This window comes from Pygocentrus nattereri, chromosome 15, assembly GCF_015220715.1.
Source record: "Pygocentrus nattereri isolate fPygNat1 chromosome 15, fPygNat1.pri, whole genome shotgun sequence".
In the NCBI taxonomy this organism is placed as follows: domain Eukaryota; kingdom Metazoa; phylum Chordata; class Actinopteri; order Characiformes; family Serrasalmidae; genus Pygocentrus; species Pygocentrus nattereri.
In genome coordinates, this window is record NC_051225.1 from 10,245,893 (window position 1) to 10,268,255 (window position 22,363).

Below are 22,363 nucleotides of genomic sequence, written 5' to 3' on the forward strand. Positions count from 1 at the left end.
AGGCTTTCAAGGCAGCGCTGCAAAGATGTGCCAAATCAGCCTAGTCATCCAGTCCAAGTGTTCTTATGTCTTAAAAGATCTGGTGCACCTCAGCCCTTAAACATTTTGTATGCATTTTGTGCTGGTGGGTTTCTTTTCTGCAAAGTCTGTTATTCTGTTCTAAAACAACTGCATCTGCTAAAAATGCTTTGCAAGTTCTGTTTTAATCTTATGACTTTGCGTCAGCCTATTACTGATTACTGTTTGTTGCACTTTTTCTTGACAGGAGCAGTTTTTTGAGTATTTGTCACAGCTCACACTGTGTAGGATAACTTTAATTCCCCTTCTATTGCTGTATTGTAGGATGTCCTGGCCCACGCTGGCTGGAGCAGTGTGTGTCTTCACTGCTTACTGTGTGTTTACAGCACAGGAATGAACTGAAACCCTTCTACGCCTGTGAGGCGTTTCATAAGGCAGGATTTCTCAGTAAACTCAATGACGTAAAGGACAGTTTTACTGATTTTTTCAAATGTCTGTGCATTTTAATGGTTGTGATGTAAGCTAAGACATTCATACACGCTTGATGTGAAATGGTTCATTGCAGAGAACCTTATCAACTCGGTGCTCACAGTGCTACGACACAAACGTAGCATTTTTAATTTGTGATCCAAAATGGCTAGTGAAGCCACATGTCTTATAAGTTTTTATATGAATATCATAAATCGCTACTGTCAGAAGCAAACCTTTTATCTCCAAAATGGCAACTTTACAGTAGAAGCAAAAAACATGCTTTACTTTTAATGTAAATCAATGGAACCAGACATTTTTCCAAGTCGTTTTGGGTCAGTTTGTTTAGTCCATTCATCATGAAATTCACAGACAATATGAAGGCCAACTGGTATTTTCAAATTATTTCAAACATTGAAAAATGTCAAAAATGGAGATATGAGGGTTTTGTCCGACAGCAGTGATGTAATGGTATGGTGAAGGTGAACTATTGGCATATCTGAAAAAAACATTTTCTTTGGGTGCTGTGTCTCCTCCTACGCCCTGCATGTGTCTTTCTGCCATGAATGGATTTAAAAAAATTATATTTTAGGTCAAAGTCCTTTTGAATGTCAGGCATCAGGCAGCATATTCAGAACCGTTTCATGTAACAGCTTTCTGTGAAGTCATTTCCTGAGAAGTGGTCACCGGCCCTCTTTTTGGAGATCTACTGTCCAGCAGAGATTAGTACCAACCTGCATCTAACACACCCACCTAACACTAATGCATTTGATCAGTCAGTCAGGGACCTCAGAAGAAGTTAATTAGCTGGAGCAGGTGTGGCAGATTGGTTGGAACGGGGCTCTGCATTAAGGTTGATCTCTAGATGTCTGGTTCCTATCGTCACCACTGTAAATGCTTCACATCAAACCACTCTGAATTACTGTGTTTACATCTTAACAGCTGGCTTATGCAGAATTGATGAAAAAAAAATATTTAAAAAAAAATCTGTCAAAAAGTGAAGATTGCCCAATCGGATGTCCTAATTGGTTGGTGAGATTTGACGTTGGCCTTAAGGGGAAACTCCAGTGTGTTGCAACCTAGTCTATATCTTCTACATCTGTAGAGTATGGATTATTACTATGGGCAGTAATTTCCCTCTGTGTGGAGAAAACCTACTAACTCTATGCACACTATCAATAGAATCCAGTGGGCAGGTGCTGAAGCAAATGTGTTAGGTTGAAAAACGCTGGAGTATTCCTTTACATCTCCTGGCTAGCTGACAAATATTGCTTTATGAAACACCCCCGGTGTCGCTCCTTCCCAGCATGCCATCGCAGGTGATTTGAGTGTGTCCAGAAGAATGTTAAGGGTCTGTCTCAGCTGTTTGGGTGGTACAGAAGGACTGCGCTGACATCAGCCTGACAGCTGGTCCTGCCGACATTTGACACCACAGAAATTACAAAATGCCCCCTGTGCGTCATGATATGGTTCTTAGCAGTATTGGAAAGCATTTTTAAAACAATGACTAGCTTCTTAACAACCAGGACCGTAGTTTTGTTTTTATTAATGGAACACAGGACAAGCTTGGCCTGTACTACACTAACTTAACTAGTTTAATTCTTTTGTGAATACAAGTTTAATGTGTAGGATAAAGGGGTATATACATGGTGGGATTTGCATGACTTAATTTTTACTGCTCAACTAGTTGTTCTGAATGTTCCGGATGTCAGAGATAAGTATTTTGTTTGTATTTAGCTAATAGGGCCTGGTTCTAACACAGATATTGCGGTTGGAGGTTTGAGATGTGTGCATGCTGAATGGTAGCAGCCTGATTTAAACTGTGCTAAAATTACCCTGACTCTCACAAACTCACCTCTCAGAGATTTTGAATTGGCTCTGGTCCATGCACTGTCTGACAGGGAAACAACTGTTTATCAAGCTAAATGGTAGAGGAAGCTCTTTCAGGGTGAGGTATAGGCCTAGTTGCTAAACCTGGAAACATCAGGGATATTTCTTTTTAAAATCTTATTCCTGGATTAAATAAATTGAATTAATTGCATTTGAAAATGTATGTAGCAAGTAGACATGTCCTTTTGCCAAGTGGCACTACAATGCTTGTTTTCTTTGCACATGTTGGGTTTTGTATGTCAGTCAAATGGTTCTCCAAACCTACCTGGTCTGGCCTATGAGCCTGTATTTCAGCAGTCTTGCTCAGTCGTATGCAGCTTGCAGTGGAATTAATTCAATTTTATTTAATATTTCCACACTAACAAAGTATAGTTCTCTTCGCTCACTGGTTTTAGCTGCTGCTGTAATTTAAGCAACTAGTAGACTAGTCAGCTAGTTTATCCAACCCCTAGTAAGGGGTAGGGGGCGGTTTTAATTTAGAACCATTTTGCCAACTCTGTTTTGCACACTGTGGAATTAGACCTCCACATTTAACCCATGTGTGCAGTGAAACACCCACATGCGTGCACATTAGTGAACACACACACGAGCACACTTGCCCGGAGCGGTGGGCAGCCCTATCCACCGCACCCCGGGAGCAGTTGGGGGTTAGGTGCCTTGCTCAAGGGCACTTCAGTCATGGACTGTCAGCCGAGGGGATCGAACCAGCGACCTTCTGGTTCCCTAACCTCCAGCCCATGACTGCCCCCACATTTCAGCTTGTCTGGAAACTATGGCCCATAAGCTAATACTAAACTGCATGTAGATTAACTAATTTTATACTCTGTATGCAAGTTATACTTTAATGAAATGAGACTGATCAAAAAAACACCATGTGGAGATCAACATTTATGGCATTTTGCTGAGGCTCTTATCCAGAGTGACTTACAATTTGATCATTTTACACAGGTAGGCTAAGGTGGTGTTATTGGTATAGTGTAGGGTGCTTGAACCCCAGTCTACAGCGTAGAAGGCAAAGGTGTTAACCACTACACTAACCAACCACCAGATCAAAACCACCTATAATGAGTCTAAAAGCTTTTTTAATGTGAAGAAATCAGAGATGGTATTGCATTTGTAGCTTTTCATCCAGTGTAAAATTATGAAACGATGTCATGTGTATGACGATCAAAACAGCCAGGAAAAGGAATGGGTAGCTTTTAAACTAGAGGTTTAGAATACATATCTGTGAAGAGTGTGTTTGGGAGCAAAATCACTTTGCGAGTTTGATATAACCATTAAATATTAATGCAGACCAGAAATAAATGTTGCTGTCTCATCTGAATGCCTGGAGAGGAAGCTCTCAGCAGGACCCAGCTCCTGCCGGGCCACTGAGTTTGGGACAGTTTGTCTCTCAGAAGCACCACACAGACAGGCGTTCTGCCATAAGGCCGCTGTGTTGGGTCTCATGTCCTCTCACATGTCGTCGTGATTGGCCTCATGATGTAATTTAGACTTATGATCTGTGCATGCGGCCCCCGGCGGTCTGCATTTTTTTTTTTTGTTTTTTTAAACCTGCTCTTCTTTTATTGTGTATAGTCAACTTTTGCATTACTAACTTTTTGCACTAATGTGCCTTGTAACTTTATTATAATGGCTGGAAAAAATATTTCACATATACAGTTTTTTAAATGCTTCCATCTGCTCTGAAATGTTTAAAGCTATTTCAACTGTATGATCTGAAATAGTTCTGTTTAGGACTCAAAAAAGGTCTGGAAGGCTTTTTTTTATCCCATGTTTATACATGTGAGAATATTTATGTTTACTGAGGTGAGAGGAGCTTGGCTGAAATTAACTGACAAATACTGAAGATCTGTGATGTTTATTTTTCTAACACCAACCAGAGCAACTTTACATTCTACTGCTGATTTATTGTTGAAAGTCAACCTGAAATTAAAATGGATCTTTTCTTTTTTACCTTGTTAGTTCATGTTACTCTTAGTTCACATCATATTAAACATGATTCATCCTACAATACCATTCAAAGGACCCACATCATACAAAAACAAATTTTCCTCCTTTTTTAAAAAAATAGGATGGTGATGTATCATGAGAGCGTTATGACATTCACTCCCATGTCCCTAAATAAGAATCACTTTAACATAAGATGTTGTCCGTGTTGTTCCCTACATGGAAACTATGCTGCAAAAAGCAGTTCTTTTAGAATTCATTGTATTTGTAATGTCGTGAGAACCAGCTCATTTACATATATCCATGTAATTAGCCTAAAGCAGTTTGGCCTGCCCATTAGTACTGAAGTTCTAAGGAGTGTTTCAGCTCTAAGAGAGGCAAAAAAACAGGACCGCTAGTCAAAAGAGAGATCATGTCTCGCTGTTGTTGGAACAAAACCTCCATTTGTGACCTTTTTCAGTTTTTGACATAATTTGAAAATACTTGTTAGCTTTTACATTATATGTAAATTTCGTGATGAATGAACTAAAACAAGTGACCCAAAATGGCTTCATAGAATGTCTGCTTCCATTGGCTTACATTAAAAGTAAAGTAGATTTTTTTCCTATAAAGTTACCATTTTAGAGATGTTGTTGCTGGAAGAACACCTTGTATCATCTTATATCAGGTATGTAGAGCACGGACCCTCCCTGATACCACGCTTCGCTCAAAAATACGTCACAGTATGCAAGGAAAATGCATTATGATTTATGGTTCAGACAGACTTTAATAATCACTTTACCAAGAAGATGATCTAATTCTGTAAATGACTACAAGAAGCATCTGTGATCCTGTAGACAGAGTACTTATCTAAAGAGGGCTGTGGTTCGCCATGAGAGGAGATGACTAGACAGCTGCAAGCTTGGATGCCTGGGTCATATAGCTGGCCTGTAACTGGAAACACTGATTAATGCTCTTGTCTCAAGTATGCTACTGTTCTCTATCCAACTTTGTAGCTGAGTGCATTATTTTGCTGGACTTCCATTCTAATAGGTTTCCATTAACTGCCAGCACTAAATTAGTGGCAGTTTTAATTTCAGAAACCCGTTTAGACATAACCCAACATTGAAGAGCTCCACTGCTCCTTAATTTGTTATGGGCTGTTAAATCATCTTAATTATCCACTGTAAATTGCTTCCTAACTGGGAACTGAATGAATGATCGGTTGATCTCCCTATAGAGTGGCATTTTCTTTGCACATATTGTTTTCTGACTGATGGTTAACAAAGCCGTTGTGGACCAGAGAACATGGAAGTGTTTCACGTAACCCATTGAACTTCTTTTCTTCTACTGTTTTTCCTGACGTGAATTTGTATGGGCATTCTAGTCGAACTGTTATAATTCCAGGTAAACTTTTCAGCTTCCTGTTGAAGACGGCAGGTAGCGTTTTCTCACAGAAGTGAGAATTTCTCATATCCTGCCTTTACCAAAAGATTGTCTGCTAACAAGTCTTCCCTTTGATGGTGCCTGATTTGTAGCGTTCCTGTATATCCTTCAGGAGGTTATGCTTGTTTGAAGTGCAGCACTCATTCACCAGCCTTTCTTCTCTCAACTCTTGGTGTAGTGGGGACGTTTGCTGCCAGAGATTCATGTGGCCATATGGCTGCTTGAGTCGGGGCAGGAGGTCAGTAATCCTTTGACGTGCACTGTCATGCTGGACCTGATAATAAAGCATTTAATAAGTCGTGTCAAGCAGCGGCCTCACATTTGCAATTAAGATGCTGGACCTTTGAAGGCAGTTTTTCACTGGGATGGGTTTCACCAGTTTTTCATATGGCTATTTAATTGGTTTGTCATGGTCTTCTCAGATTGTATTGTCAATTAGACAAGGGCCCTGGTAAATCCATTAGTGTTCTTCGCTTTTCATCTGGGTTTGTTTCAGACGGCTGCTGCGATGCCGGTTTTATCACCCCAGGGATGGGTCATTAGGGCACCCTGTCACCGTTCGTCCTGCTTGATAGTGTGGGTGGGATGTTGGTAAACAAATAATGTAAAGGGTTTAAATTTTTTATCTTATTTTATCTTATTTATGTTTAGTTTTTAATATATATTGTCTGTAGATTAACAAGTAACACTGTAAAAACCTTGTTGAGTACTTAAAGTTAATTACTTGCTTGTTAATTCTCGTCACTTCTCTTTTTTTCGTTGCTGCTGTAACACTGAGATTTTCTCAGTTGTGTGACTAATAAAGAATTATCTTATAAGTATTAATTAATTTGATAGAGATTTCCTGAAAGTGCTACAATCTTGGACATTTTTTATTTTTGCTCATGAATGAAATACAATCTTGTTAGCATAGCTTGTCCAGCTCATGTGCTGCTGTAATGTTCATTTGCTGGTAGTCATTGCACTGGTAAAATTGTCCTGTCTCACTTGTCAGTAGTTAATTTACTTGTACGAAAGTCTGAATACCTAATTGAGTTTGTTTACTCAGTTTTAAAGTCATCAACTAAAGCATGCTTTTTCGTGTTTTCCTCCATAATGCAATTTGCACAATCATTTTATTTATTTATTTATTTATTGTTATTGCATATTTGCAGTTCTTTCTTAGAGTAAGAAACAGACCCTGATGGACTACATTCAGCACCTGTAGTACTGTTCATTTGTTTAATTTCCAGTTAGACTGGCTATTAAGTAAAAGTTATTCATTTTTTCACAAGATATTTCAGATATAAGATCTACTTGTATAAGGAAGGGGGAAGTCAAAGGAAAATAACAGGACAAACGCAAACAGGAAAAATGATTAAAAGAAGCAGAGAAAATGAGACTCGTGACATCAGCACACAGTGTCCAAACACTGTCACTAGCAGATAAACAGCACTTAAAGCTTTCATCTTGGGGGGCAGGAGAAGATCAAGCTTTGTTCTGGCTTTAGATGTGGAAACAAGTCACAGGTGTTTCTTCCACTGTGAGAAGGCTGTGGACCTGAAAGGATGTGTAGCTGTCAAGAAGCCGCTACTGAGCAAAGAAATTGGGCAAAAATAAAAGAAAAAGAAATAAAATTGCAAAGCGAACAAATGCTCTCCTGAGCTCAACATCATTGAATGTGTTTGGGATTTCTTGAATTGTGGGAAGCAGAAAATGCAACCAAGTTTTAAGATTGAGCCTAAGTCAAGTTTGTGGAAAAACATCCCATCATATTTCTTTAAAAACTTAAAGCAGGTCTCTAGAAAAGAAAGGGAGCTGTAATAAAGGCAAAGATTGAATTTACACTGAATACAGTAAAAGGCCTGTTGAGTTCTTGAGGCTTTTGTAGTATTTTAAATATTTTATGTTAAATATTTTTTCTGCTTTGTTTTCTGGCACTGAAAAATAACTTCATTAAATGTATTTCGGTCTATGTTTTTGTTGTTCCATTGCTATTGTCTGACCTTTTTAAAAGGATGTGATTACTTAACTAGTAGATTACTACAGTGTTAATATAATCAACAATAAAACCCCTTATCATTTGCCTAAATGGGTGTACAAGTGCCCGCTCTCTTCTGACTACTGTACATCAGACGAACAGGTGTGGATGACGCATAGTAACAGCGCAGCTTTGTAGTTTAGAGGGCCTTGTTGATGGTGCATTGTAAATCTAGAGCAGTGGACTAAAAATACAGGATCATATGGACTCTCCTGACCTTCAATGAGTGAGAACAAGAGCAGACATCTGAACCAACTATCTGTGTTACCCGTTTTTTGCTGCCCTCTAGATGTCCATTGCAGAAAACTCTGCCCAATGTCTCTGTTTTATCATTTGACTGTTGCGCCAGAAGGAAAATGTCGGAAATCCAAGCCTTGCTGTTTCAGGAGACTGGAAGATTTATCGCTGACTTATCTTGTCTCAAACCTTGGATACCCTCTTTGCATACTCTCTTGAACAGCAGTTCAGTCTGCAAGCCAGGAAGCACCAGATTTTTTTTTCCCAGATGTGTAACTGAGCATTGACAAAAGCATAGAATTAGTGGAATGTAAAGGCTTTCCAGTACAGCCCTAATTCCCTCAACATAAAGGAACTGAGCTGAAAATGGGAGTTGCATAGCTGAATGATCAATAAATTCATTTGTTTGTTTGATTAGTTTGGATCTATTTGGATTTACAACATGCTTGGAACTTACAAATAGATGTTGGAAGTTTCAGATTATAGATTTTACCAACAGTATATCCATTATTGAATGGTAGGCCTAGCCTTGTCTGCCAAACACTTTGTTTCATTGAACTCGGACATTCCCTGGTTTCATAATGGTCTCGCGGGGCTTAGTGAACTTATCGAGGAGTGCTGTGATGTGTAGGTTGTTTTTGAACCGCACACGTGGTCAGCAGTTTAGGTTTTATAAATATTGTTGCAATAATAGTGACATCATGCACATTGCATCTGGCATCCTTTTGTTAATACCTTGGAAAGCTGTTTTGGTCAGCATGTGGTAGCGTTCATGGCTTTAGCGGCACGGTCCTGAAACATCATTTAAATATGAACATTATGCTCCGTTCACTTCTTTCATATTCATGTATTTAATCAAAAGACTTGGCTGATCTCACTGTCATTTTGTTTCCATTCAGTTTGAGCCCACAGTGTGGGCAGGACCGAATAAACCACAAGCCCCTATTAATCGTGACCTAACATTTAGAGAGGGTAGCCCCCTGGAGTAAGCAAGACAAACAGCGGTATGTTTTGGAATCGTTTGATTCTCTCAGCCGTTTTCCTGTGGTGTAGTTTCATGGTACAGCTTCAAACTATGCTCTCAAATGCCTTACTGCAGTGAGGAAATCTAAAGTACAGTGGGATAAGGTTGTCATGATACTGGAATTTTGACATCAGAGTTGACACCAAGTGTAGTACATGGCAAATATAGTATACTATGGCAAAAAGACACTTGTCATTGCAGTGACTTCCGCACTTCTGAAAGGAGTGGCATTGAAGGGCTGTGATATTCTAAACCGTGTTCAAACTCAATTTTTTTTTGACCATTTTGGGTATTAAAATAATTGGTTTGGTATTAATTGTATTAAGCCCTTAAATGGCCAGGTCCCACCAGTGGGTCCTTTACTACAGCCTGCTGTAACCTAACAATGGCTCAGTTTACACTGTAGTCCCTGTAGCTACTGAATTATAAGCCTTAGAGCATAATAAGCCTGGGATTTTAAGGACTTAATAAATATCAACATTTACAAAATTTACTTTCCAAACTGGTGAAATGGGATGAAATATACTTGTGGGTTGGTTGGGTTGAGGAGTTGGCACCCATGTGTAGCCTATGTGTGGGAATGTCTGAACACCAGTGCCCATTAGCTTGAACACAGAAAAACATGCAGTCTCTTCATTAACACAAAACACTTTAAACTTCTACTCAAAGCTGACCTCTGAGCTATTTGAACACTTAATGGCACATTTCAAACATCCCATCCATGGCTGACTCTGGGGTGACATTTGGTTTATTGGCCTCAGTGTGGCCTAAGATGAGCTGAGCACGAGCATCTGGTGGGCGCTGATGTGCATTTGTTCGGCTGCCAGAAAGCACGCCTGCAGAGAGGCTCCTTGTGTCCTCCTTCTGTCTGCTGCCTGCCCTCAGGCCAAGGGCTGCTAAGTCTAGCAGTTTGTCCTAATGGCCAGGATTGTGAAGGGGAAATGGTGTGTACATAATGCAGGTTACTGATAGCTCCAGCCTCACAGTAACATCTCCCTGTTCTTGCTCACTTCTCCCTGTCTTAGCCTTCCTGTCACTGTCTCAGCCGTTAGGATCTCAGGTTTTAGAAGTGGTTTTGGGCATAAAGTGAGCTGCAAAACCAGCCTGGTTTGAATTCAGTGTTTCTGTGATGTCACAAACACAAAGCATACATGTGTCACCCCTATTCAGCCTACAACAGTTTGAGGTCAGCTCCACCCATTCAAGATGAAGTTAAAGGAGTGATTATGATTTTTCAGAGTTATAATGTGATGCATTCTTGGTCTTTTGGTCTCAGAGGGAACTGGACTGCATGCTTTGTGTAGCATGCATCTGCAAGGTGGAATGCTCTGCATAAACTTGCCTCACCAGGAACGTTAGAACTATATTTTTCTTGTGGAGAAGTGCCTTAGTCATGCTTCCTTTTTCGCCCATGCTGGGGTCATTGTTCAGGCAGTGGGTGCAACACTGAGGAGGCGGGAAAATGTCCTGCTAGAGACGGGACAGTGGGGCGGTGGCTGCTCATGCTCACTTAAACTACTCTCTCTGAGCAGCCGGGAGTATTAATAGCATTTCCACTCAGGAACCGGTATAGAGCTCAGGGCCACAGATATCCAGCTTTCACTGATATAACTAACAAGAGAAACAGTCAAGGCAGGAGTATTTATCAGTCATCAGCCTGCATGTGCTTTTATATATTTTTTTTTTTCCCCATTTTTTATTATTATAAGGGGGAGATTCTCACTTTCTGGCTTACTCTTGTCATGACTTGTCTTTGAGAAAAGTTCCGGATGTCCTTCTTAGAAACAGTGTTTTATTGCGCCATAAAAGTGGCAGAACTATTTCTCTGGGTATGTAGGCCAGGACAGTATTCATAAACGCTTTCCTCTGTGAGAACACTGTATAACAGTGCCAGGACTGCTGTATGAACTTGCAGAGGTCTGTCCTTCTAGAGAAATGTAACTAGTCAGAATTGTTCAGTTTGATTTTTGGTGAGATAGAGGGGCAGGAAGAAGTGTTAGGGCTTCATAACTGGAGGCTCACTCCAAACAAAATGAAAGAAAAACTGGCTATATGGCTGCACAAGAGAGCAGAGAAACCCACAAATGTTTATTTTCTCTGTTAAAAAAATTACATTGTCATTTCAATGTTTTTTAAAATGTATTTATTTATTTTATTGATAACCAGTATTGATTGCCAGTATACTGATGTTACGGTAGTTATCTAGTTAAATTTCCCATTCCACCTTAAATTGTCCAGCAGTTCTGACGCTTGAAGCTCCAAAATGTAACTGCTTCGCCATTGAAGGTCAAACAGGAAAATTTGAACGAGAAGCTGGTGAATAGCTGACTTCAGCTTTATGTCACCAAAGAATTAGGGGTGTGTGGTGATGAATAAATGTCATTTGAAGGCAAATGATTCCCTAAATGTAACTGAAGCCCAGCAGTGAGGAGCTGAACCTTTACCTTCTCTACTGTCAGTGCAGACTGGCAGGGTCGCCTACAGAGCAGTGATAGTAGCCTCTTAGTGAAATACGTTCTTTGAGGGTCCCATTTTATAGAGATTTCAACCACCAACATTCTTTCAGAAATAGCTCATGCCTAAGCCTTTATATGGGAGCCCCCCTACGCCCTTGCATTTAAGAGAGAGATTTACATTTGTTGCTTCCACCTGTCAGCATTTAGTGTTACACTGGCACGTTCCGTTTATAGCGGGGAATGTGGAGAGCGTGTGCTACAGTTGGGTTTGGTTCAGCGTGCTGGACTGTGATTATTTACATGTTGTGCGAGGGACCATACCGTGGCCTCAGAGTCCTCTTTAATTTCTATGAAGACGGTGGCGCAAGGTTGAACCGGAGAAGAGTCTGGATGGCTGCCAGGTCCGACAGAGCACATGGAGGTTAGCAGAGCCGGTGCGGGACTGCAGTGCGACACAGTGCATGAGGGTGGTACCCATATCCGCCCACTGCCCTCCTCTGAATAGGCCTGATTATTGCTATAATTGATTAAAAGGACAGCTTATATAAAAGAAAATTATGTTTATAACAATAAATGAACGTGAAAGCATGTGACATCATGCTAAATTGCAGATACTAGCTTAATTGTTATTGTTAATCACATATATAGTCACAGTCTTTTCCTCTAGGACTGTTCCAGTTTGGCATGACTGCGCTTAGGTTTTTAGGTATAGTGCTATAGCCTAATGTCAAGAGTGCTCATATTCACAATCATATGACCTTTATATGTTCCTTGAAAGTTTAGCATTGTATGATTCAGCTTTTTTGATTCTGTTAAAGAAGCATTCCAGTAAATCTCTCATCCTCATCAGTTTGCCAGAATTTGTAATCTTGTAGAATTTTCATCTTTTTTTCATGCTTTTGTTCTCTCACTACAATACAGCATGCATTACACAAACATTAGACATCCCTGTGGTGTCAACCAATCCTGTTCACTAGCCTAGCCACTGATCTGTGGCTAATATAAACAACCAAGATAGCATTTGTGTGAATCTTACCTGGGTTGTCAACTGTTACTTTATTTAGCACAAATTAAGGATTTCAAAATCCAGAAAAAAGAAGACAAGCTTAGGTAAAGTTTATAGATAGCCAGCTACCTTGCTAACTTTAGCTTTTAGCATGTTGTCTGCCTCATCTGATAAGTAATTTCGTTCATTTGGGTAATCTGTTCTCTCTGTTGTAAAGGGCGCGACTTTACAGCTGCAATAAGAGATTCTGCTCCCTGTTTGGCTTCCTTCTGTGTTCACCAGTTAAGCAACTGTAAAACAACCTGCCCTGATATATCAACCCTAAAACGGTTATAGTTTCAAACATTCTTCCCACCTTTGAGATATGTCATCACTTTCTAGACACTATTGCAGCACTACTGTAGGATGCATGTAAGCATGTAACAGTGGATAGATGTTATGTCAGTTAAGCTGTTCACTTACTCCATGCAAACCTGTGATGTAGGATATATTAGAGTTAGAGAAACAGAGAAGGCTGTTTTGAGTTTTTTATGCAACATGACTCATCCATTCCCTTCTGGAGTCTGATTCTGGTCCTGAGTGCGGAGTCTGGTGTCATGTAATAAAAGTGCTTTCTGCTCAAGCATTTATGAGACATACTGGTGTGTGTGTGTTGAGCCAATTATGATTGATGGCCAAGTGTGATTCTAGCTTTTAGTTTCAGTATGACCTTTCAGAGCCCACACATTTCCAAAAACAGATGCTTTTTATATCCATAACTTGTGGGTCTTTAGTTAATTATATTACCCCTCCAATGATAAAGCTGTCTTACCTTTATGCATGTGTGACAGGGATTAAAAAAATGCTACTTGCAGGAGGTACATTGGAGGTACATGCTACTTGAAGCAGGAGGTACATTGTTGTTCTGTAAATGCAGTTCTGCCCATGTTCTTTGTGCTGTGGATATACTTCACATTTATGTTTCATGCCGGGATCAATAAGTAATGATCCATTGCATTAGCCGTCATCTCTGGGCCCAGGGGTGTTTTTAGTCTAATAATGAACGGACAATCTTTAGGCCAGAGAGGCTTCAGGCAAGTCTGTGGTTAGCGCAGAGATGGTGTTCACTTTGTGGGAATATTGTTTTTCCAGTCTGCACATTTACATTATTGGAATTTTGTTGGGTCAAACACACTTTGTTGTATCCAGGTCATTATACAACTGGATCTATGAATCTGTTTTTCATGTAGGCCTAATGTGTTCCTTTATTTACATTTGGTAGTCTTGGAGAGTCAGTTCTGTGTTTCATCTCATTCCAGCAGATCACATTTAAAGTATTTTGCAGAGTCAGTCTTAAGCCTCTTTTATATATTCGCTGCCTTTTTTCACTTGTTCATTGCAAGAAATATTGCTTGAAATATTCTCCAGTGGAGCCAGGCTTTTAAAATGCAGCCCATTTGCTGGCCGCAGTGTGATGGTCAATAGGAACAAATTTTCCCCTGAGATGTTGTCTGATGTCTGAGCTGCTCGTCTGGCGTGCTCGTACACACTGATCGTCTGCTGTCCCAGTTTGAACTCACTAATAAAATGAAGCTGGTAGATTTGCAGTCTAATAACCAAACTCTCTCCCTTGCTGGATGAAATGCTCAAACAGTGCTGTGAGTTTACTGTAAAGGACAATAAAGGAATATTATTTACATGAAGGAATTTCTCCTCCATGGGGCTTAATGATTTAAAACGGAATGCATCACTTCCAATGCAGTAGTCACGGAGTACCAGGCTGATCAGGAGAGCCGGGTGAGCTCCAAGACTTGGGGAATGTCCCACAAAGGGCTTTTCATAAGCGCTGCTCGCTAACGGTCTGGCTGAATCTGAGAGCTGATAGGAGCATTTGCTTTGCAAATCCACTGCTGCAGACTAAGAGCCAGTGCCAGCGAGAGCAGTAGCGGTGAGGAGTGATGTCATTCCTCCCCCTGTTTGGAGTGAGCTGTGGGAGGCTGCTGTGTGCTCCGATTCCCCAACAGACTGCTGATTGACTCTAGACAGATCCCTGAAATCGACCCCACTGCCCTTCTCTTAAAGTGGTGGTTTGGCCAAAAATCACATTTGCTAATCAACAAAGGCATATTTGGTGTGTGAAGTTTGCTTCTGTGCTTTTTCCCTGAGCTAAAAGGCTAATCTGGCTAACAAATAGTGGATTAAGAAATGGTTTCTGACACTGAAATGCTGTTATCTATAAAAATGTACTAAATCACAATGAATAGCTAAAAATGGTGGTATCGTCTTGGACTTTAAATTTTGGCTATGTTTATAAATAACAAAGTCAAACAGAAACCACATACGCAAGTCTGTTTGAGATCTTGTGAAATGTATATGGTGATGTATATGGTGATGTATATGGTGACACACAAAGTTTGCGCAGTGCTAAATTGGTGGCAATAAGCTTCCATTACTTTAAAACCAAAACATTGTGTTTCTTTTAACTGGTCATTTTGCTGGAAAGTGTGTTTTGCTAGTCATTTAGCTGGAAAGACTGTGTACATTTTGTGTACATCATTATCTGTGAGATTGCTTTAACTGTTCACCCTCCCTCTATTATCACCCTACTCTTGATCAGGTTTCAGAAAGCAGCAGGCCCACCCATAGCCATCCTCTAAGCTGCTGTTGCTGAACAGCCTCCAAGCCCCACCCATGCAGTCACTTCCTCCATGCATCCAGCATGTGAGCAGAAAGAGCTGAGTGTGTGTTTGCTGGAGAGAGGGGGAAGAGAGAGTGCAAGACAAAGAGGGAGGGGAAGAGGAGTGTGGGGGCAGGAGGACAGGAGCACTGGAGTGTTTCACTCACTCACACTGAGCCGGGCAGTGACTGGGCGCAGCCGGCGGTGGGCTGAGATTTGCCGAAGGGTTGAACGTGGAGAGATTCAGGCAGGGCTGCTCAGACAAGGCTGGGGTTTTGTCTGCAGAGTGGACGTCACAGACAAGGCCCCCCGGATGGTGGTGGTGGTGGGGGGGGGTTGTGTCTGTGGAAATGTCACAGGCCAACACAAGAAATGGTGCACAGTAAAATCAGTGTGTTAAAAGAAGTAACGAGTCTGGCACTACTCTGACCATTATGCAATAACTAACAGATTATTTCCATAGTCTGTTAACTTGTTGACTACTGTTCAATTGATCGAATGCCAGCTCAATTTGCCGCTGCTATTATTTAAAGTTCCAGGTATAAGACAAGCGATTTCTATTTTTCTTTTGTTATGAAATGGAACAGTAGCAGCCATATTACACCCATCGATTTCAGCAATGTATTGCAGGCTGTCCAAATGGCCACTTATAAGTAATATAGAGTGAAGCATTATGGAGTGCTTATTTTTTTATTATTATTATTTTTTTAAAGTAAGCAGTGTGTTGACTGTAAAAAAAAAAAAAAAAGTCAACCATCAGCATTGCTTGTCAAAAATTGACGATGCCATCTGTTTATTGTAGACTTAAGGCCGTTGCACACCAAACACAACCGCAAGTAACACAAAAGTGCAAAATATTTGGACATGCTTGTTGACGTGAATGCTATACACACTAGTGGTTGCACAATTTTTTATTTTTACTAATCGACTAGTCATAAAAAATGGTAAACTAGCTTTCATTACCATGAAAAAATGATGTTCTGGATATCTCTGACGTCTTTGTTAGTATTTTGTTAGTAGATTGGCATTAGCTGCTGTGGTTTGAGGTGTTAGATGTGCAGAAGCTTTTAATGTATTTCAAGTTTCCACCTTGATTGATCTGCAACAGAAGTACACAGAATGTCTGATGTAAACTGCACAGTAAGAATCACCAAACTGTGTCACCTCTCAGAATTTAAACTGAATATGGCTTTTGTGAACTGGATTTATCATTCTGGAATAATTGTTTATCAAGCTAAATGCTTATAGCAAGCAGTTTGGTCTCTATTGATCAGCTTTTCAGAGCAAAGTATCATCACTGAACCAGAAAACTTTCACACCACTGCTCATTCCATTTTAATAACTTGCTTATGAATTTAGTTTGAAACTGTAGGTCAAAGTTTGCAGTTTGTTTGCCAATTGCTTTTCCATATCTAATGGCAGCTTGTTTGCATTATGGGCATGTCACACAAAATGTTCTGTGGTTGGTTTATTTGGATGTTACTCAGACAGCCTTTACCCACCCAAAACAGCAGTTCGTGAGACCCAATCTGGCTGCATTCAGTGCAGTTTTAAGCGGTTTGTGATGGAATTGGAATTGTGGACTGGTGCTCACAGCACTGACTAATAAGCATATTTATTAGACGACTCGTTTATACGACCCATAACACAAACTTGGTGCGGTGTGATTTTTTTTTTTTTTTTTTTGGAGGGGGGCTTTAATGTTCACAGCACAAAATATAAACTATCATGCAGAATGTTTTCATCTGCAGAAAGGTATCCTCTGTAAGATGCTCCTCACAAAACTGGTAAACTCTTAGAGTGGCTAGGCTACTGTCCATTCTGAAAAAGCAATGACAGCACAAAGAGTTTCACCTCCTCATTCAGGAGTGCTTTAACATTCACTCAGATGTCCATAACTCAATTTGATCTGCTTTAGTAGATTCTGGAACCACTTGTAATGGAGCAGAAGACAATCTAACCCTTTTAACGTTTGTCAAAAAGTTCTAGGTGCTGGGACGCAGCTGATCAGTCAGCTTGGTTGTTGCCAAGGCAGCATGAGAGATTTCGATAATTGGTTGAGTGAGATCATGTCACCTGTGAAAGTTTGGGGGGGGGATTAAAAGAATTTGTCAGATTTTTTCCATAAAAAAAAAATCTAATTAGATATGCAAGACATCATCAGATTTACATGTGTTTGAATTCATTTACTGATGGCAGAATAATTCACTCATGTTTAAAGACCTTTTAGTTTGGGTCTATCGTGTGTCCTTTAAACTGATTTTGAAAAAATGTGTTGTACAGTTGCAGAAAGGTCCCTTTTGGCCTCAACATGTGCATTAGCTGTTAATTGTTTGTAGCACAGTCCTGGCCTGCTGTAAGCCTAGCATGGACTTCTTGTGAAGATAATAGCTGGTAATAGCTCAGCGGAGATCTGTAGCAGTGGATGAAGTGCTCTAAACTCATAGGACATTGTTTGCACTAGTTACCTTACTTGCTGAATCTCACTGTTATTAGTTTATCAAAGCCAGGCCTTGGGACAAATAGCTACATCATTTTATTTTAGTTTGCGTGATAATTTTGCTCCTCGGGTCAAAGAGTAAGTCTGCTGAGACAAAGGGGAAGAATGCATAACGTATAAAATGTGAAACTTGCGGAAATGGGTTTTGTTTTTAATTTTCAGTGCAGGAAACGTCTTGTTCATCTTAATTAACGACCCTTGGCCCTGAGGCTTTCCGAAACAGTACACCATCCATAATAGTCAGGACAAACAAACCCTGTAAGTTAGGTTATGGGATTACTCTTGTCTGTTCCACTAGTCTGCTGGACAGATGTTCCATTCTTTTTAAGTCTCCTAATATTTCTGCTTAATTAGAGTTCATTAGAATGGTGCACTTGTGTTATTTGGACAATGCTGTGGCTGCGATAGCAGTGCTGAGTGAGTTTGTCATTACGTTCCACCAGTTGTCTGAAGCGCTTACGGCCTCTGAAAACACTGGTCATTTTGGATCATTAATAGTTATAAAAAGGGTATATTTGTATTATAGTCATCACAGCCCTTACTTCCTTTCACTAGTGTGGTTAAAAAATCTGTAAGGAGTCATTTCACATCAATTCACTCAGAATGGCTTTTACATCTAAATGATTTATGCAGACATTTTGAGAAAATGGAGTGGATTAGATACATGGGTGAAAAGCTAGATGAAACATTGTTATTAAACATATGTGCTGTGTTGTACTATGTTGATGCTCTTTACAGCTGATTAGTGTTTCAAGCAAAAGAAATAATGAATCAGTATAATTTTTGCCTGTTGATCCTGCATCTAAATCCTTTGTGCTTTGTTTTTGTTCGGTTTCGGCCCTTTTGCTACCATTGCCCTAGTTCATAAGGCTAAAGTCTGTAGTCCACATGCACAGAGACCTGCACAGAGACATGCACAGAGGATAGGGTGTATGGTTTTTTGGAGAAATCATCCTGACAAGATCAGAACTCTAGGCACAGCGGCACAGAGAGCGCTAACAGAAGTATAGGCTTTCTCCAAGCCAGCTTGTCCGTCTGGGCGAAGCAAGGTCTGGACTCTAATTAGACAGCCATTCATGAGGGGAGTTTATCCACGGGGCTTGTTGGAGCCTGAGTCAATGGTATGCCTTCCCAGCGCCCTCTTACTCCTTCACCCCTGAAATCAATCAAAGGCCCAGCTGCTAGAGATCTCATTATCTTTGTAATTATCTCATCCTGCAGGCCTGCTTTATCTCAGAGCCAGCCTGGGCCTCATCGCCAGTCTGCTCCTCTTCCAAGCCCTGGGTCTCCTTTTCCCCCTTTCCCTCCACTAGGAGATCCTGGACCACTCCACAGCTCTGCCTTAGGGCCAGTTTCCCAGACTTGGATTAAGCCTAGGACTACTGCTGGACAATAGATCATCTATACCAGTATTGGTGTCACACAGTGATATTGATTTTTTAGATTTAGTGGTAATAAATAAGAGGTTTCTTTTATGGAAATATGGTTTCTGTATGGTTAATGGTAGCATTCAGTACTGTGTAAGGTTCCCTTGGGTGTAATTTCAGGAGAAGCAAAACAGGACAAAAGAGTCCAAACCAAACAAGCTGTTTCAGGTTTGTTAGACGCTTATATTTTGCTATAGTGGCCCAGAAAGTGGTGTGTGGTAGTTAACTTTATTAATGAGAACTTAAACATTGTTATCAAGTGATTCAGTATCTTTGCTCATGTCATTACATTGTCTACTTTGACGTATTTGTATAGGTCTTAACTGAATTGTAGCAGTACCTCCCTGCACTAAGGCGAAATGGAGTTTCTGATGATGATTCGCCATCGCCACTGGAATTTAGTCCAGACTAGGCTTAACCCATGGCTGGTAAACTGGACTGTAAAGCTTTTGTAATGCACTAGATTTTTAGCATGGTCCATTGTGACGACATGCAGCTGTTAGTGAGATTTTGAGTGCCTTGGTCTTTGATTTGTATACACTTTTTCTAAATTAATTAGTTTTCTTCAGCATATAATGCTTTATCCATGCCTTAGCCTTTTTAGGCTTTTCTATTTTTGACTCTGGTTCCATGGAGCAACTTTGTTCCTTTACTTTGAAAGATGTTTGCTTTCTTTGTAACTGTATCTGTGCTTATTAGTAGCGATAATAAACCAGAGCCCACAGGCAACGAACATATTGTGATTATCATTGTTTATACAATTCTTGAGGCCCAGGCCTACCAGTAAGCTACTTTGTTGTAAAAGTGTGATTTCCTCTTTTTGAGTATCTCCTGAGTATTATGGGCTGTTTGCTGTGGCTTTTGAGCCCTTGTGAAAGCAGTTTTTAATGTTAGTCAATGGAACCAGAATTTTTTCCAGGTAATTTTAGGCCACTTCTTTGGCTCAGTTCACACACAATGTAACGAGCAAAACAATCTGAAATTTTCAGATTCTTCTCCCTCATGTTCAAAGCAGAAGTTTTGAAATGCACATTCTCTACATCATCATCTGTTAGTCAGTTTGGACCAATCAGACATTAGGTCATGTGAGAAGCGTCGCTAGTAAACGACCGTTGTAAAAACGGCTCATTTCAAAGCGTGTTTGTTTAACTGTTAGTGTCAGTATTGCAGTATTCAGTATTTCAAAAGAAATGCTAGTATTGTGCCATCTCTAGTAAAGATTTACCAGTTTTACAACAGAGTGGCTGTTGTCCATCATTAGAGAGCTGCTGAAAAGAGGTTTTGGGCTGAAGTACGCTGGGGGCAGATAGACTGTGAGACATCTCGCACATTGGATGTCAGAACAATGGCCCCATTTCACTAATTGACTCACTGCATTGCACCCGTAGTGCCATAGATGCAGCTGTGCTGTGTGAAAAGACCTCTGTCTTTTATTGTCTGCTAAATGAGTCAGTTTTAGCAGGATATGGGGAGGCTGGTGGGAGTTTTCCTTTGGGTCTTGTGCACTAGCTTGGTGCTGTGGGCCATGACTCCTGCTTTATCAGCTTCTCAAGAGCTTTTCTCCAGCTTTCTCTGCCGCCTGTCCTCCAGTATGATGACATCATTACTTACCCACTCCTCTGTCTCCACTCAAGACGGTGCTGCTAATGGGGTTTTTGTCTTGGTGCCAGATAAGTGTAATTTGGTAACATTGGGCTTGTGCAGTCCTAAAAAGATAAATGCACGATGCCATGTGTTTTTATAGTATACGCATGGCAGCAACTGTTGCAATCATTAATGTAGGTGCCATGTCAAGTCTGTCAATCATTAGGCTGCCTGGATTGCTTGCTATGCTGCCAAACTTGTATTTGTGCACAAAAACATCTTCATTCTCATGTTCTTTATTCACATACGTAGTACGTGTTGTTCATTTTCTTCCAGCATTTAAAGGGATATGCTAGTGGTTTTCGACCTAATACTCTCTTTACTTTCCCTGTAGCGTATGATTGCATACCATAATTTAAGCATTTTTAATAATACTTAATACTTAATATTAATACTTAATACTTAATAATTAATTGCTTATCCACAGTTGGATAGTATGTGAAATGCAAATAAAAACAGAAATGCAGTCTGCAGACTGGGCAACTGACCTGTATTTATTAAAAAAAAAAAAAGCAAGGTAATTTAATATTTCACTTGATGAAATATTAAGTCTTTCTGAAATTAAGACTTAACTGGGCTTGATCTCATCTAAAATGACTAGAAATGTGTATCATGGTCTGAAGAGTCAACCATTCAGATTATTTCTGAAAATAATTGACTTTCATTCTCCAGACAAAGAAGAGAAGCACTATCCATAGTTTTACCAGCATAAAGTTCAAAAGCCAGGGTCTGTCATAACATAGAGGTGTATTATTGCCCATCACTTGAATAACTTGCACCCTTAACGCTGAAAGATTTGTACACATTTTGAGGGAAAATGTGCTGCCTTCTAGATGACCTCTTTTTCAGGGACATCCATGCTTATTTCAACATGATAACTCGGGCCACATTCTGCATGTGTTACAACATTATGGCTGCATAATCAGAGAGTGCGGATGCTGGACTGGGCTGTCCACACCTGTCTCCCATTGAAAATATTATGAAGCGCAAAGTATGACAGCAAAGGTCACATAAGTTTGAAAGTCCAAACTCTCTGACATGATGATTCACACATGTTTATGTAAGTGATCTGAAATCTGACATTAATGTGAACAAACTTGCATCCTGAAATGACTTGCATGCACACATCCAACTTAGTAACATCACATGAAAGAGTCACGTGCATCATCAGCACAAACTAATGGACAGAACGATTCTTCACTGTGAAGATAATGAACTCTGAACACCCTCAGCTGTTCATTATTAGAGTGAGACGAAGGCAGAAAAGTGAGATGTATTTCTTTTCTACTGTTTACAGGCTTTAATTTCTGTTCGGCGCTGCTGCCATGGTAACGCTGAATGATGGCGCACATGCAGTGCGGAAAAAAGCATGTGAATTCTGATCTGAGAATCACATTAAGGTCGCATGGCCTTATCTGATACGTATCGGATCTAGGACCACACATAAAAGTGGCTCAGGTCGGATTTGAAAAGATTTATGTGTCCACACAGCCCTGAAACCTCAGATTCACAGAATCATATTAGGGGGGGAAAAATCAGATTTGTGCCACTTCAATCTGGTAATGTGAACGTAGCCTAAATATTGTGTTTTTGTACTGCTTTCAGTTTAATTAGAATTGTTAGTGATTTTTTGAATTTTCTA

General features: G+C 40.2%; 1 protein-coding gene across 6 annotated transcripts in view; it reads left to right on the forward strand.

Moving 5' to 3' along the window:
- The window catches only part of myo9aa (myosin IXAa), a 146,530-nt gene that overhangs the window by 804 nt on the left and 123,363 nt on the right, over nt 1–22,363 (forward strand). The gene's annotated exons all lie outside the window — the stretch shown is intronic.